The 12760-nt window shown below is 42.6% G+C and overlaps 1 protein-coding gene across 3 annotated transcripts in view; it reads left to right on the top strand.

Moving 5' to 3' along the window:
- Window positions 1–719: 719 nt before the first annotated feature.
- The window catches only part of FNDC3B (fibronectin type III domain containing 3B), a 360789-nt gene continuing 348748 nt past the window's right edge, over window positions 720–12760 (top strand). Inside the window, exon 1 of one of the 3 annotated variants that reach the window (XM_007972094.3) lies at window positions 720–879. The gene's annotated coding sequence lies outside the window, so the exon portion shown is untranslated. Of the gene's footprint in view, window positions 880–1631; window positions 1738–3080; window positions 3101–12760 lie in introns of those variants that run through there. The other 2 variants (XM_007972095.3, XM_073023462.1) reach the window with 2 other exon arrangements.

Here is a 12760-nt window from a genome sequence, read left to right as displayed (position 1 = left end):
ATAAAAGTAAGCAACAGTCTCTATCCTTGAGAAAGCGTTGGGAAATAAGGCTGGCTGACGTGGCTCACGCCTGTAATCTCAACATTTTGGGAGGCCGAGGCGGGAGGATCACCTGAGTTCCAGAGTTCCAGACCAGCCTGGTCAACCTATTGAGACCCCCTCTCTACTCTCCCCCCCAGAAAAAAAAGGGTGTGGTGGCTCATGCTTGCCCAGTGCCTGCGGTCCCCCAAACAACAAAATACAAAACAAAAGGAAGAAAGAGGAAATAGAGATTTTAACTTAAGTATAATAAAATTTGCTCATACTATGTTAGCTGTATGAACAAAATGCTGTGGGAAATAGGGGAGTAATATAGCTCACAAGGTTGCTGTGGGGGTTAACAACAAAAAGGGAAATACATGTGTAAATGAAAAAAAGTCAGTCTTAGGCTTAATTATCACTGAGTAAACATTGCCTTTACATTATTTTGGCGATCTGGAGAACGCGCAGCCCTCGCCATTCAGTTGTTAGCTCCCTAAGCGTCAGGTTTCTTTAGTCTGGCTGAACCAAAAGGAGTTTCTGCTTAGTTAGGCAGGGCCGGGGACAACAGCTTCTGCGAGCCTGCGATTGTGGTGGCAGGTATACTCGGCGGTTTACGGTAGTGGGCGGGCCCCAAATCCCCATGTGGTCCCGACATCATTGACATGGCGGAATCCCCCATCAAACCCTCCTGGTAGTTATTTGAGCGGCGGCGGCGGCGGCGGCGGCTGGAGGAGGAGGAGAGCGGCGGCGGCGGGAGCAGCAAGGGGGCGTCAGGAATCCTTTGGGCTGCCGGCTGGGAAGGCGTGGGCGACCCGGTGTGTGGTGCGCCCGGAGCCCCGCGTTTCAGCCCTAGGGAAGGTAAGGCGTGCAGGAGCCGGGAACTGGAGGAGACCCGGACCCCGCGCGCAATCGCCGGGTCCGGTGCACTGGAAAGCCCCGGCCTGACGCCGAGTCCGCCAAAGTGCGTCCCTGTCCCGGGAGCGCCCTGGGCTTCCCGGCAAAAACTTGGCGCCGGAGTGCCGGGGCGTCCCCCGCTCGCCTGGGCACCCCGGGAACACCGGACCCGGGAGAGGGCGGCCCCCGCCTTGCTGGGGTCGGGTTCCCCGCCTGTGCCCCCTGCCTCAGGGTTTGCAGGAGTGAAAGAAACGGGTAGATTCCTCTTAAAAAAAAAAATTGGGGCAGTGGCTCGCGGCCTCCCCCCACCCCCAGCCTTCCCAGCAGATTTTGTCCGAGGAATCCGCTCCCCCTCCCGGAATCTCCGCGGCAGGAACGCTGCCCAGGAGGGGGAGGGCGGGCGGCGAGGCCGAGGAATCTTCGACGTGTCACTTTCTGAGGCTGTAGATTTCCATATGGTGGAGGAAAGAGGGCGGGTGTGCGAAGTGGGGCTGGAAGTTGGGGCCGCCTCTCCGCGCCGGCGGGGGCAGTCGGGGGCCTCGAACCCGGGGATGCTCTCGGGGAGGGTCCCGAGCCCGCGCCGGCCTGGCTCCCCCGCCCCCGGCTGGGCCTCTCCGGGACACTCCCCGCCCCGCTGCTGGCCACCTCCGAGCGCGCCACGTCCTCCCTCCCCGTCCTGCCCCCCGGGCTCCCCCCGGGCTGGGGGCGGTAACCGGCGGCCGCAGCCGGACTTGGCGAGCCTGGCGGCTGGAAGCTCGGGCGGGGGAGCGGGGCGCGGCGGGAAGGAGCGGGCGACCCGGTGTGTGGGCCAGCGGAGCTCCGGTCAGTCCGTCACCCCGAGGGGCGCCTCGGCCGGGGGTGGGGCGGGCGGGCGGAATCTGCTCCCCGAGGCGGCCAGGAGAGGCCGCGCGGACCGTCTGGTGCCCGCGGCTGGGCTGGGGCCGGCAGGCGTGGGAAGGGCCTGTCACTCTCGGCAGACAGTGGGGCCTCGGGCTGTGCCCGCGAACTTTCCCAGAGGTCCGGGTCCTGGCGTCCCGTGGGAGCCAGAGGACCCGGACCCGCCGTCTCGGGAGACTGGGCTGCGCCGCCCGGCGGCGCCTTTGGCGGGGAGGCTTCCAGGAGTGCGCGGTCGGAGTTGGAGCTTTTGGAATCTCAGCTCCCACCCTGCCATCCCAGACGAAGGGAAGCAATGGCATTTTATTCAGACATTGCCGTTTGCAGACTTCCTGAAAAGTTATAACTTTTTATTTTCTTTTCTCCTCAACTCAGCATTTTCTTTAAACAAAATTTAGAATTTGGCCGCAATGGGTCAACGCTGGGGCCAAAAATCCACAGGTTTCTCTCTCCATCCCTGCTGGTTTCTAGTCCCCCTCCCCCTCTTCCCTCCCAGGCTTAATCATATTTTGGAACGGGTGAGGTCTTTTGTTGGGTGGGCACCTCCTGATTGCTTGTCTGTTTATTTTTTAATGTGCAACTAATTTGATTTGAATTTCCTCCAGTTTCCAGGCCTGCCTAGGGAAAGCTAAGGGAGAGGGAATATGCTTTTTAAAATCGTTTTCTTTCTTTTTCCTTCTCTCTCCTTCCTTCCTTCATTCTCCTTCCTTCCTTCTCCTTCCCTCCCTCCCTCCCTCCCTCCCTTCCTTCCCTCCCTTCCTTCCTTCCTTCCTTCCTTCCTTCCTTCCTTCCTTCCTTCCTTCCTTCCTTCCTTCCTTTTCTTCTCCTCCTCCTCCTTGTTCTTTTTTTTTTTTTTTTTTTTTTTTAAATAAATGTGGCAGGAGGTGGGGCATTGAGAATGGGGAGGCACGGTGGTTGTGGGCAAAGAGTCAGAAGGAGCAGACAGACCCGGAAGAAAAGGAATCTGCTCTGGAATAACACTTTTTTTTTTTTGAGGCTTCAGGCCTTGGGCAAAATTGCTTGGCTCTGTAATGATTTCTGCTGCCGGAGTTGCTCCTCCACCCCTAAGTTAAAGCTGTGACCCTGGGTGCCTGGGCAACGCCCCACAGTGGATAGCAGCCGGGAGCGCTGGTTTTGTGCCTTTTGTGGGGGCCCTTGGTTCCCCCTCATTGGAGGCTGACTCTGAAATTTACTGGATCAGTAAATTTCCTGGCTCCCTGGGAGCAGCTGTTAACGAGGATAAAGTCTCTGGGCATGCTTCTGGCCCTGCGAAAGGACCTCACCCATGAAGGTACAATTCTCACTTTGTTTAGATACCAGAGGGGCACCCACAGGCTGACTGAGAATGAGGCATAGTTGATTTAAAAAAAAAAAAAATCAGTCATTACAAAATTGTTTTTAAACTCACGTGCTTTTAAAGTGTGGTTTAAATGACTTTAAGATAAAAAAAAATTCATCTGTAAAGATAGCGTTCATTTAAAAGATGTTAAAACTGCAGGATCTCATCATGAAATAGGAGGTTGTAGCTTCTAATTACAGTATACACAATTTCAGAAAGATATTCCGGTAATCTTTTAAGACAGACTTTATAAATAGCGCACATCAGACGATGGGTTATATTGGAGAGCCAGTCTTCTGGGGTTTCTTGAAGAATGCTTGGGATCTGTGAGGAAGCTCTAGGCTCTTGGAGCCTAGGTAACAGTTTACTCAGTAGGAGTTTGTGCTCCTTTTGCTCAATACTTTATTTAACCTGGTAGCATTTGATTGATAGGTTCATTAGAAGCTAACTAGAAGAATTTCCCACACTTGTCAGTTTGGAAAATGAGGCCCCGGAAGGGAAAGTGACTTGTCGAGGGTCACCATTATAGACGAACGTTTAATACAGGATTGTGTTAATAGCTCCTTTCTGGGATATCTGATGTGTACTAAGCACTAATTCCTGTGCTTTTATACATTATCTCATTAAAATTCTAATAGTCTGTCGATTTAGGTTGTGTTATGCACACTTTACAAATAAGGGCATTGAGATTTACAGAAATTAAGTAACTTGCATAAGATCACGTAGCTACCAACGGTGTCATCCAATGGAATTTTCTTAAGTGTTGGAAGTGGTTCTGTCTGTGCTGTCCAGTTTAGCAGCCACAAGGCACATATAACTGTCTTTGAAATGTAACTAGTGGACTGAGAAACAACAGTTTAATTATTTTTTTTGGAATGGAGTCTCGCTCTGTCACCTAGGCTAGAGTGAGTGCAGTGGCGCAATCTCGGCTCACTGCCACCTCCGCCTGGCGAGTTGACATGGATTCTCGCTCTGTCTCCCAGGCTGGAGTGCAGTGGCGCAATCTCGGCTAACTGCAGCCTCCGCCTCCCAGGTTCAAGCGATTCTCCTGCCTCAGCCTCCCGAGTAGCTGGGATTACAGGCGCCTGCCACCATGCCTGGCTAATTTTTATATTTTTTAGCAGAGACGGGTTTTCACCGTGTTAGCCAGGCCGGTCATGAACTCCTGACTTCAGGTGATCCACCCGCCTCGGGCTCCCAGAGTGCTGGAATTACAGGTGTGAGCCACCCCACCCGGCCTAAGTTTTATTTACTTGTAATTTCCACTTGTGGCTAGTGGTTACCATATTGGAGAGCAAAGTGTAGAACCTTTTGACTCCCAAATCTTTCACATGTGGCTTGGTCATATTGCTCTTTATTTTACTTTGAGACAGAGTCTCGTTCTGTTACCCAGGCTGGAGTGCAGTGGCATGATCACGGCTCACTGTAGCCTCCGCTTCCCAGGCTGAAGTGATCCTCTCACCTTAGCCTCTCCAGTAGCTGGGACTACAGGTGTGCACGTTACCATGCCAGGATATTTATTATTATTATTATTATTATTATTATTGTAGAGACAGGTCTCACTATGTTGTCCAGGCTGCATACTGCTCTTCAGATCTCTTAGTTCATTTTTCTTTCTTCTATGATATCAGAAGTTACATTCAGCTCTTAAATGGAACTTAAAGACTGAGTTAGCTATAGCTCAACTTTGCTTTTCTATGTAGAGTGGATAAAATATGCATACTATTTGTTAACTATTTGGTTTTAAAAACAATGCTTACATGTCATAGTTAAAGCTGGTGGGAAAAACTTTAAATGACATGTTCTTTTTTGTTTTAATATAGGAATTGTACATAGGAATTGCTGAAAAAGTAGTCAGAGCTTGTTGGTTATTTTAGTGTAATAACAGAGTACAAATAGGAAACAATATGAAAAGTCAGTAATAGAAAGTTGAAAAAAATGATCCTCTCATACCCATGTTCATCCGTTCATTGGACAGTTCTTTTCAGATGACTTCATAAGTATCAGTAAACCATTATTCACTTTTCCTTATGTAGCTGCAGAAGTAATCTGAAGAATCAAAATTATTCTTTTACTATCAGAGTATAAAAATCAAATATCAAACACATTGGATTCATCCATGAATTGGGAAGAATATGTGTAAGATTAAAACAGTAAGAAAGATCTGTTTGATGCAGATGATCAAATACTTTTCTGATTAGTGGATTTAATTTAAATTCATTGAATTTTAGAGTTTCATTTGCTAAAAGGAATTTCAACAACTTTCTGATTTTGTATGGAATGGTGAATATTCCAACTCATGTTAAAGTAAGCATTCTTTTATCTAGATTGGATTCTATCTATACATATCCTATAACCCAATACCTTTTTTTTTTGGTGCACTACCCTCAGGAAAAGGCAAATTATAATGTAATCTCTTTTTATTAGGATTTTTAAGAGGCAACTGCCAGGTTCAGTATAAGTATATCTGAATCTACTGTATCTTCCATAGTTATAGTACTGTCCAGGGATAATTGCAGTTCATAATCTTTAGATATATCCTGAAGGACCTATGTCTGTAAATTATCTTTAAATTGTTCTAAGTTATTTTAGTGTTATGTGAATTACATTGCTTCCAGCTCTTTGAAAAATGTTAATTCAACTGCAGGTAAGGCGTCAGTTACTGAGACTGTTCAGATAACTGAAACATCCTGTTCATACCCATTCCTGACCATTGGGACCACTGTACTATTTTCAAGGATAAGATACCACTGTACTATTTTCAGGATAAGAACCATGTTATAAATAGGATTATAGTGTCCTAGTGAGTGTGACAAATATAGGAAACATGATTTAACCCATGACATATGGTTTGATTTGTAGGACATCCCCAAGTGCTTAATACAAAGGACAAATTTACTATAATCTTAAGGAATAAAGATGTTTAAATGATGGACAAAGATTGAGGGCCACATCTGAGCATCAGTTTGAAATCAGAATATCTTCTCTGTCAAGGGATGACTTTACTTTCTAGCTGGGTCCTTGATAAGCTTTTGAATCTCTCTTAGTCTGGGTTTCCTCATTTTAATATAAGGAGGAAAGATCTAACTCATACCTTTTCAAATGGTTGTCACAAGGGATTAATGAGTCAGTGTATTGAAAAGTGTTTGGCAAAGCCTTATACAAACTCCATAGTTCATTATATTCCAAAGTTTAAAACTGAGCTGGTCCTATGGCATTTCTTTGCACATTTTCAGAGACCTCCAAATTGTGCTTGGACAGTTGGAAAAATGATTTATTTTTCTCTTTGTGATCAGTAAATAAGGTCCAAGCTTTAGATGTTGTATTTTATTTTCACCCCACTCCTAATGGAATAGGTGATTTGTGACCTCTCCAAAGTTGTACTGTACGTAAGTTGTCCCATATCTGTGTTTTTGGGAAGTTGGTCTGTAGCTGGGCTAGTGTTGCTGAAGTGGGCAGGCCAGGCTTGATTCAGGGCTGTTTTTGAGGTGGGGGGGATGAAGTGCAGTCTCTTAGAGGAACTTTCAGTACTGAATGACAGAGTCATAAGGTTTTACTCCTTGTATGTTATCTTAGCCTATTACTTGAGCTTTCAGCAATTACAGCTAAGAATGGAAAATAATCATATTTTCAGTGTAGGGGAATCTTTGCAACCTCCTGCCTTTCCACTTTAGAAATCACAATTGCCTTTTCTTCATGTTAATGAGGTTAATCCATTAAGTGGGATTTTTATGTGGTAAGACATTATTTTCAAGTAAATTAATTCTCACTCTTAAAGCTGTTGAGAATTCACTTAGGTGGTTGAGGAGAAGCTTTGTACTTTAGTTTCTGAGTGTCTTTATATATGTATTTTCCCCTAAAATATATAGTATGGTTATGGCATTATGTGTTTTAAAGAGGGAGAGAATGCTTGAATTATTGTGGCTAGATAGGGGCAGGTAGACAAGCACAGGCCCAACTGGAAGGACGACTTGATGGTACTTGAGCACTTTGCAAGGTATATCCAGTGAGAGGCCAGACCCTAGTAACAAGCTCACCTGGAGGGGAGTTTGTTCATGGTGCAGGTTTAATGTCAAGGACCAGTTCTTGGAAACAGAAGGTATGTCGGGTGCCAATTGAAGATCAGGGGACAGAAATGTTTTTAAAACCACCAAGTATAAATCACATAAGATCGATAGACAGTCGTGATCAGCCATCTACATACAGATGAGGATGTTTGTCAGTTTGAAAATATTCGATTCTTGAATTTTTCTTTGTTTCTCCCTGGTTAAGATATGCAAGTTTAGCATTCTGTCAGTGTTGGATCAGAATTTCTGATGCCCTTGGCAATACTCAGTGTCAGTTTAGATATTGCCTTCTATTTTTTTTTTCTTTTTCTTTTTTAAGATACAGCATTTCACTGCTGCTGGAGTACAGTGGCTCTATCATAGCTCACTATGGCTTCGAACTCCTGGGCTCAAGTGATCCTTCCACCTCAGCCTCCCCAGTAGGGCTATAGCTAGGACTATAGGTTCACGCCACCATGCCTGGCTAATATTTTTTTTTATTTTTATAGAGACAGGGTCTCACTTTGTGGCTCAGGCTGGTCTCTAACTTCTTCTGGCTTGAAGCAGTACCCCTGCTTCAGCCTTCCAAAGTGTTAGGATTATAGGTATAAGCCACCTTGCCCGGCCCTGTTTTGTTTTTATAGTATCACTAAAATACCTCATCAGCTTCAAATAACCATTTTGCGGGGTGGTGGGGGATTTTTCTGAAATGGTGTTGAGTCACAGTTAGTGTTATTTGAGGTTCTAGTAAGTATCAAAGTGTGTCTTGTGTTAAATGATTCTTTTTGAGCTTAAAATGTAATTTCATTTCAGTTACTTGTTTATTGACTCAGAATGCATTTTTTGAGATCTCGACCAGGTTCTTTGTTAATGGAATATTCTACTCTGTTCTGATGTTTTTGGAATCTTGTATAGAGAACAGTATCTACTACCAAACTCCTAAGGCTGGATGGTGGTTAAGTTCAGTTCTTTGCTACCTTCTGAAATTTGAGAAATACTAAAACTGGAGCACCTTCAGGCTGTGTTAGACTTTAAGGCTTCTAAATTATATTAGAATTTAAGGATACATCTTTGTTTTTACCCTGGAAAGAGTAGTAAAGATTTTCATAAAGGCCAACTAGTCATGAAAACTTACCTAAATGATCTTAACTCACAATTATGAAAAGTTTTCTGTTGAAATAATTGTCTAGAAAGTGATCTTTATACATGAACAAAGGTAGGATGTTTTAAAAATAATTGAAGATTCTAAGATCCCACGAAATATAATGGTTTAATTTATTTTTAAGGGATTTAAGATTCCCCATAGCCTATGAAAGAGGGGTCTCTATTAAAAATAACTCCATTGTTCTAGATGTAACTAATTAGGGATTTGCAATTATCCAGGCAAGGCTAGGATAAAGTTTGGCTGCCTATTCTATATGAAAAGGTTTTACTGTAAATATCAAGTTTAAATAGATCTTTAGAGGAATATTTACCTAATTAAAAGAACAAACCACTTTTTAAGCACCTTGGGAAAAATCAATTTACTTAAAAGCAGTGTAAAAGTGCAGAATGCATTCACTGATGCTGGACTGCTGCTGGTCTTTTCATAGAGATACAGAAGCCCCTGGAAAGTCAGTGTTCTCTGTGGATTGCCATGAAATAAATGTTGATTGACTCAATGCTATCATGTGAACTACAAACAGTTTACCAGCAATGGGTAGAACTATATTATTTGCTTCCAAAATATATCACAACAATAAGCACAATATCTACCTCCGCCACCCCACCCCACTCCACTCTACCAATAGACTCCAACTATGCCTATTTATTGGTTTTGGTGTTTTTCTAGTGACATTTGTTTTGCTACTTGTTAACTTCTTTTGTCACGTGTAAGCATTTGATGGCAGATGGGTGAGAGCAGGTGTTAAAAGTTTAAGAACATCATTATTGCTTTTAGCTCATTTCTTCTGCCTTCGTGTTTGGGCAGGATTGTGGAGAGTCCTGAGTTTAGTATTTAGATAAGCTAATTACATGTCCTCCTCCTCTACTTTTACTAAAGCAAGATCCTCCTGGGCAGCTTAGTTCCAGGTACTGTATGAACTTGCCAGTAATAAGAGTAAATTTCTTTTAAAAGATTTCTGGATATTTTATGTTTCATACTCAGTTACTCATAAGCGAGGTTTTCTAGTATGTGACTACTTAGGGGTCAGATTTGACCAGGTTTTACAGTACAAGTTGTACGTATAGGATACTTAATGTATTTCTAGGACATTATGCTTCATTTTCTCTTAATATTTTAAAGGTTTTAAAAAACCCATTCTATACCTTCTATATCTTTTACTGTTTAAATCATTCAATGGGAAAGAAAATAATAAAAGTCTTTAGATGCTGTTTCTGATTTTTCGATCATGGTTTTTTTAATCTCAAGAAAAATCATTCTGATTAAGAAATAGAGGTAAACATTATTCTGAAGTAGTAAATTAGAGAACACTTAAATATATTGAGCTGGAATCCTTGTGTATTGCTTTTGGGAATGTTAAATGATACAGCTACTGTGGAAAACAGTTTTGTAGTTCATAAATATTTACACATAGAAATACTATGTGATTCAGCAATTCCATTCCTATTCCTGTACGCAAAAGAAAGCAGGGACTCAGGTACTTAAAAGCCAGTGTTTATAGCAGCATTATTCACAACACTTAAAAGGTAGAAATGATCCATGTCTATCAACAGATGAATAAACAAAATATGATATTATATATTGGAATATTATGGTACAGTGGAATGTTATTCAGCTGTAAAAAAGAAGGCAATTCAAATACATGCCATAACATGAATGAATCTTGAAAACATTATGCTAGGTGAAATAAGCCAGACACAAAAATTTAAGTATTGTATATATCTACTTGCATGAGATGACTAGGATGGGTAAATTCATAGAGACAAAAAGTAGAATAGAGATTACCAGGGCTTGGGGGAAGGGAAAATGGAGAGATAATGTTTCATGGGTTTAGAATTTCTGTTTGGGATGATAAAAAAAAGTTCTGGAAATGAACAGTGGCGATGGTTGTACAACATTATGAATGTATGTAATGCCACTAAGTTGAATGCAGAAAATGGTAAATTTTTTGTTATGTGTATCTGATGACAATTAAAAAATGCAAAAGTAAATATTGAAGATGTTTCCTACACAGTCTCCATATGTCTGTTTACTCCACTTGGTCTACTTCAGGCAGGTATATAGGTAGTTATTTTTTCTTCATCTCTCTGTTGCAGTGTAAATGGAGATTTCCCTAGGCCATTTTTTGGAGATCAGAGAGTTTCCTTATTTTATTATCTGACTTAAATTTAAGAGGAAAATGTTTAAAAGTAGATCTCTGGAGGGGAAAAAAGGGCATTTTAATATTGAGATGAATCAGGGAGTTTATTAATATTTGCAGACCATGTAAGCACATGAAGATAATCTATCCTGAATAGCACAGCGAGTCATTTAGAAATCCAGGAGTAGGTGTACAATCGGACCTGTCACATTTTCTAACCTTTAAACATTGTTTTTTTTTGAGACGGAATTTCGCTCTTGTTGTCCAGTGTGGAGTGCAATGGTGTGAACTCGGCTCACCTCGACCTCTGCCTCCCGGGTTCAAGTGATTCTCCTGCCTCAGCCTCATGAGTAGCTGAGATTACAGGCATGCACCACCACCCCCAGCTAATTTTGTATTTTTAGTAGAGACGGGGTTTCTCCATGTTGGTCAGGTTGGTCTCGAACTCCCAACCTCAGGTGGTCTGCTCGCCTCTACCTCCCAAAGTGCTGGGATTATAAGCATGAGGCACCGCACCCGGCCTAACCTTTAAACATTTTATTCATTCTTGACATCATTAGTACTGTGGAAAAACTTTGATTTCTGTTTAAGAGAAATGGTCTAAGTCATCTCTTTACTCATGTTGGAAATGCATTAGGTGTTAGAATTCTTTAGTTCCTTAGACTGTAAAACCAAATTACAAAAGGGATAGAATGGAAGAAAGCACATATATTTTGTTTTATTCCTCTGAACTTGTCTCTAGCATCTAATGATTGCATAGTAGTGTCTGCTCCCTCTGTTTTTTCTTGTGAGGTATTTGATGTTGAGTGTAACTGGATCACATTTACCAAAAGATGGGCAAGATTTTCATTAAGTGTTGGGATACCAAAGCCTAAACGTCAGATGAAAAGTACGTATACTCAAAATGTCAGGTAAAAATTCTAATGGAAAGATTTAAATTCAAATGCAAGTAAGTTCTTAAGGAAAATTACATACCATTGGCTACCACAAGATGTTTACCATTCATTCCAGAACTCCTGGAAAACAGTGTCAGATTACAAGAGTGTGATAGTAATGTGTGCGTGCATTCTCTGTGGGTATATTTTTTTTTTTTTTTTTTTTTGAGATGGTGTCTCACTGTGTCACCCAGGTTGGAGTGCAGCGGCATGATCTCAGCTCACTGAAACCTCCATCTCCTGGGTTCATGTGATTCTCCTGCCTCAGCCTTTGGAGCAGCTGGGGGCACGTGCCACCATGCCTGGCTAATTTTTGTATTTTTAGTAGAGACAGGATTTCATCATGTTGGCCAAGCTGGTCTCCAACTCCCGACCTCAGGTGATCCACCAGCCTTAGCCTCCCAAAGTGCTGGGATTACAGGCATGAGCTACCACGCCCGGCCTCTGTGGGTATATTTTCTTGTGTGTGTGTGTGTGTTTGTGTGTGTGTGTGTATATATATAGTGTGTATATATAATGTATATACTCTTTATATAGTGTGTATATATATTGCTGTATATATAAATGGCTTGATACAGCTCCACTCAATGAGCTTTTCATACCATAGCTATCACTTTTGTGGCCTACTAATTTCTCTGGCAGTAGGGTCATTACTATATCAAAAGGTATTGAGAGTCATGGTCTCCTCATATCCAGGAACGATATGAAGAATTACTACATTGCTTTAGAATGCTCTTAAATGATTTTGGGCTACTCAAAAGAAAGTGATCTCCCCTTTTTTTTTTTTTTTTGCATATCCTTGTTATGTTCCAGAGCTGTCATTTTAGATAACTTCTTTTCTTTTCTTTTTTTTCTTTTTTGAGACGGAGTTTCGCTTTTGTTGCCCAGGCTGGAGTGCAATGGCGCGATCTCGGCTCACCGCAACCTCCGCTTCCTGGTTTCAAGCCATTCTCCTGCCTCAGCCTCCTGAGTAGCTGGGATTACAGGCATGCGCCACCATACCTGGCTAATTTTGTAATTTTCTTTAGTAGAGACAGGGTTTCTCCTAACTTAACCATTTTCTTAAATTTCTTCTAGCACTTTATCTGTACTTTTCAGAAGACTTGACTTTTTCATCGTTGCCTAATAGTCTCCTTGTCTCCCTTATTTGTGAGTAGGGGGATGATTTCTGATTTAACTTGGGGTCTTTTCATCGTGGATACACAGTAAATGTTCATTTGATGGCTGCGTGGCTGGATCCCCAGTTTGAATGTACCATTTAAACTTAGTGCCTTTCAATAAGAATGATACAGTGGACTTTGGGGACTCAAGGGGAAAAGGTTGGGAAGA

Source organism: Chlorocebus sabaeus, chromosome 15 (genome assembly GCF_047675955.1).
Source record: "Chlorocebus sabaeus isolate Y175 chromosome 15, mChlSab1.0.hap1, whole genome shotgun sequence".
NCBI lineage: Eukaryota > Metazoa > Chordata > Mammalia > Primates > Cercopithecidae > Chlorocebus > Chlorocebus sabaeus.
This window is presented reverse-complemented; position numbering and strand designations above follow the sequence as displayed.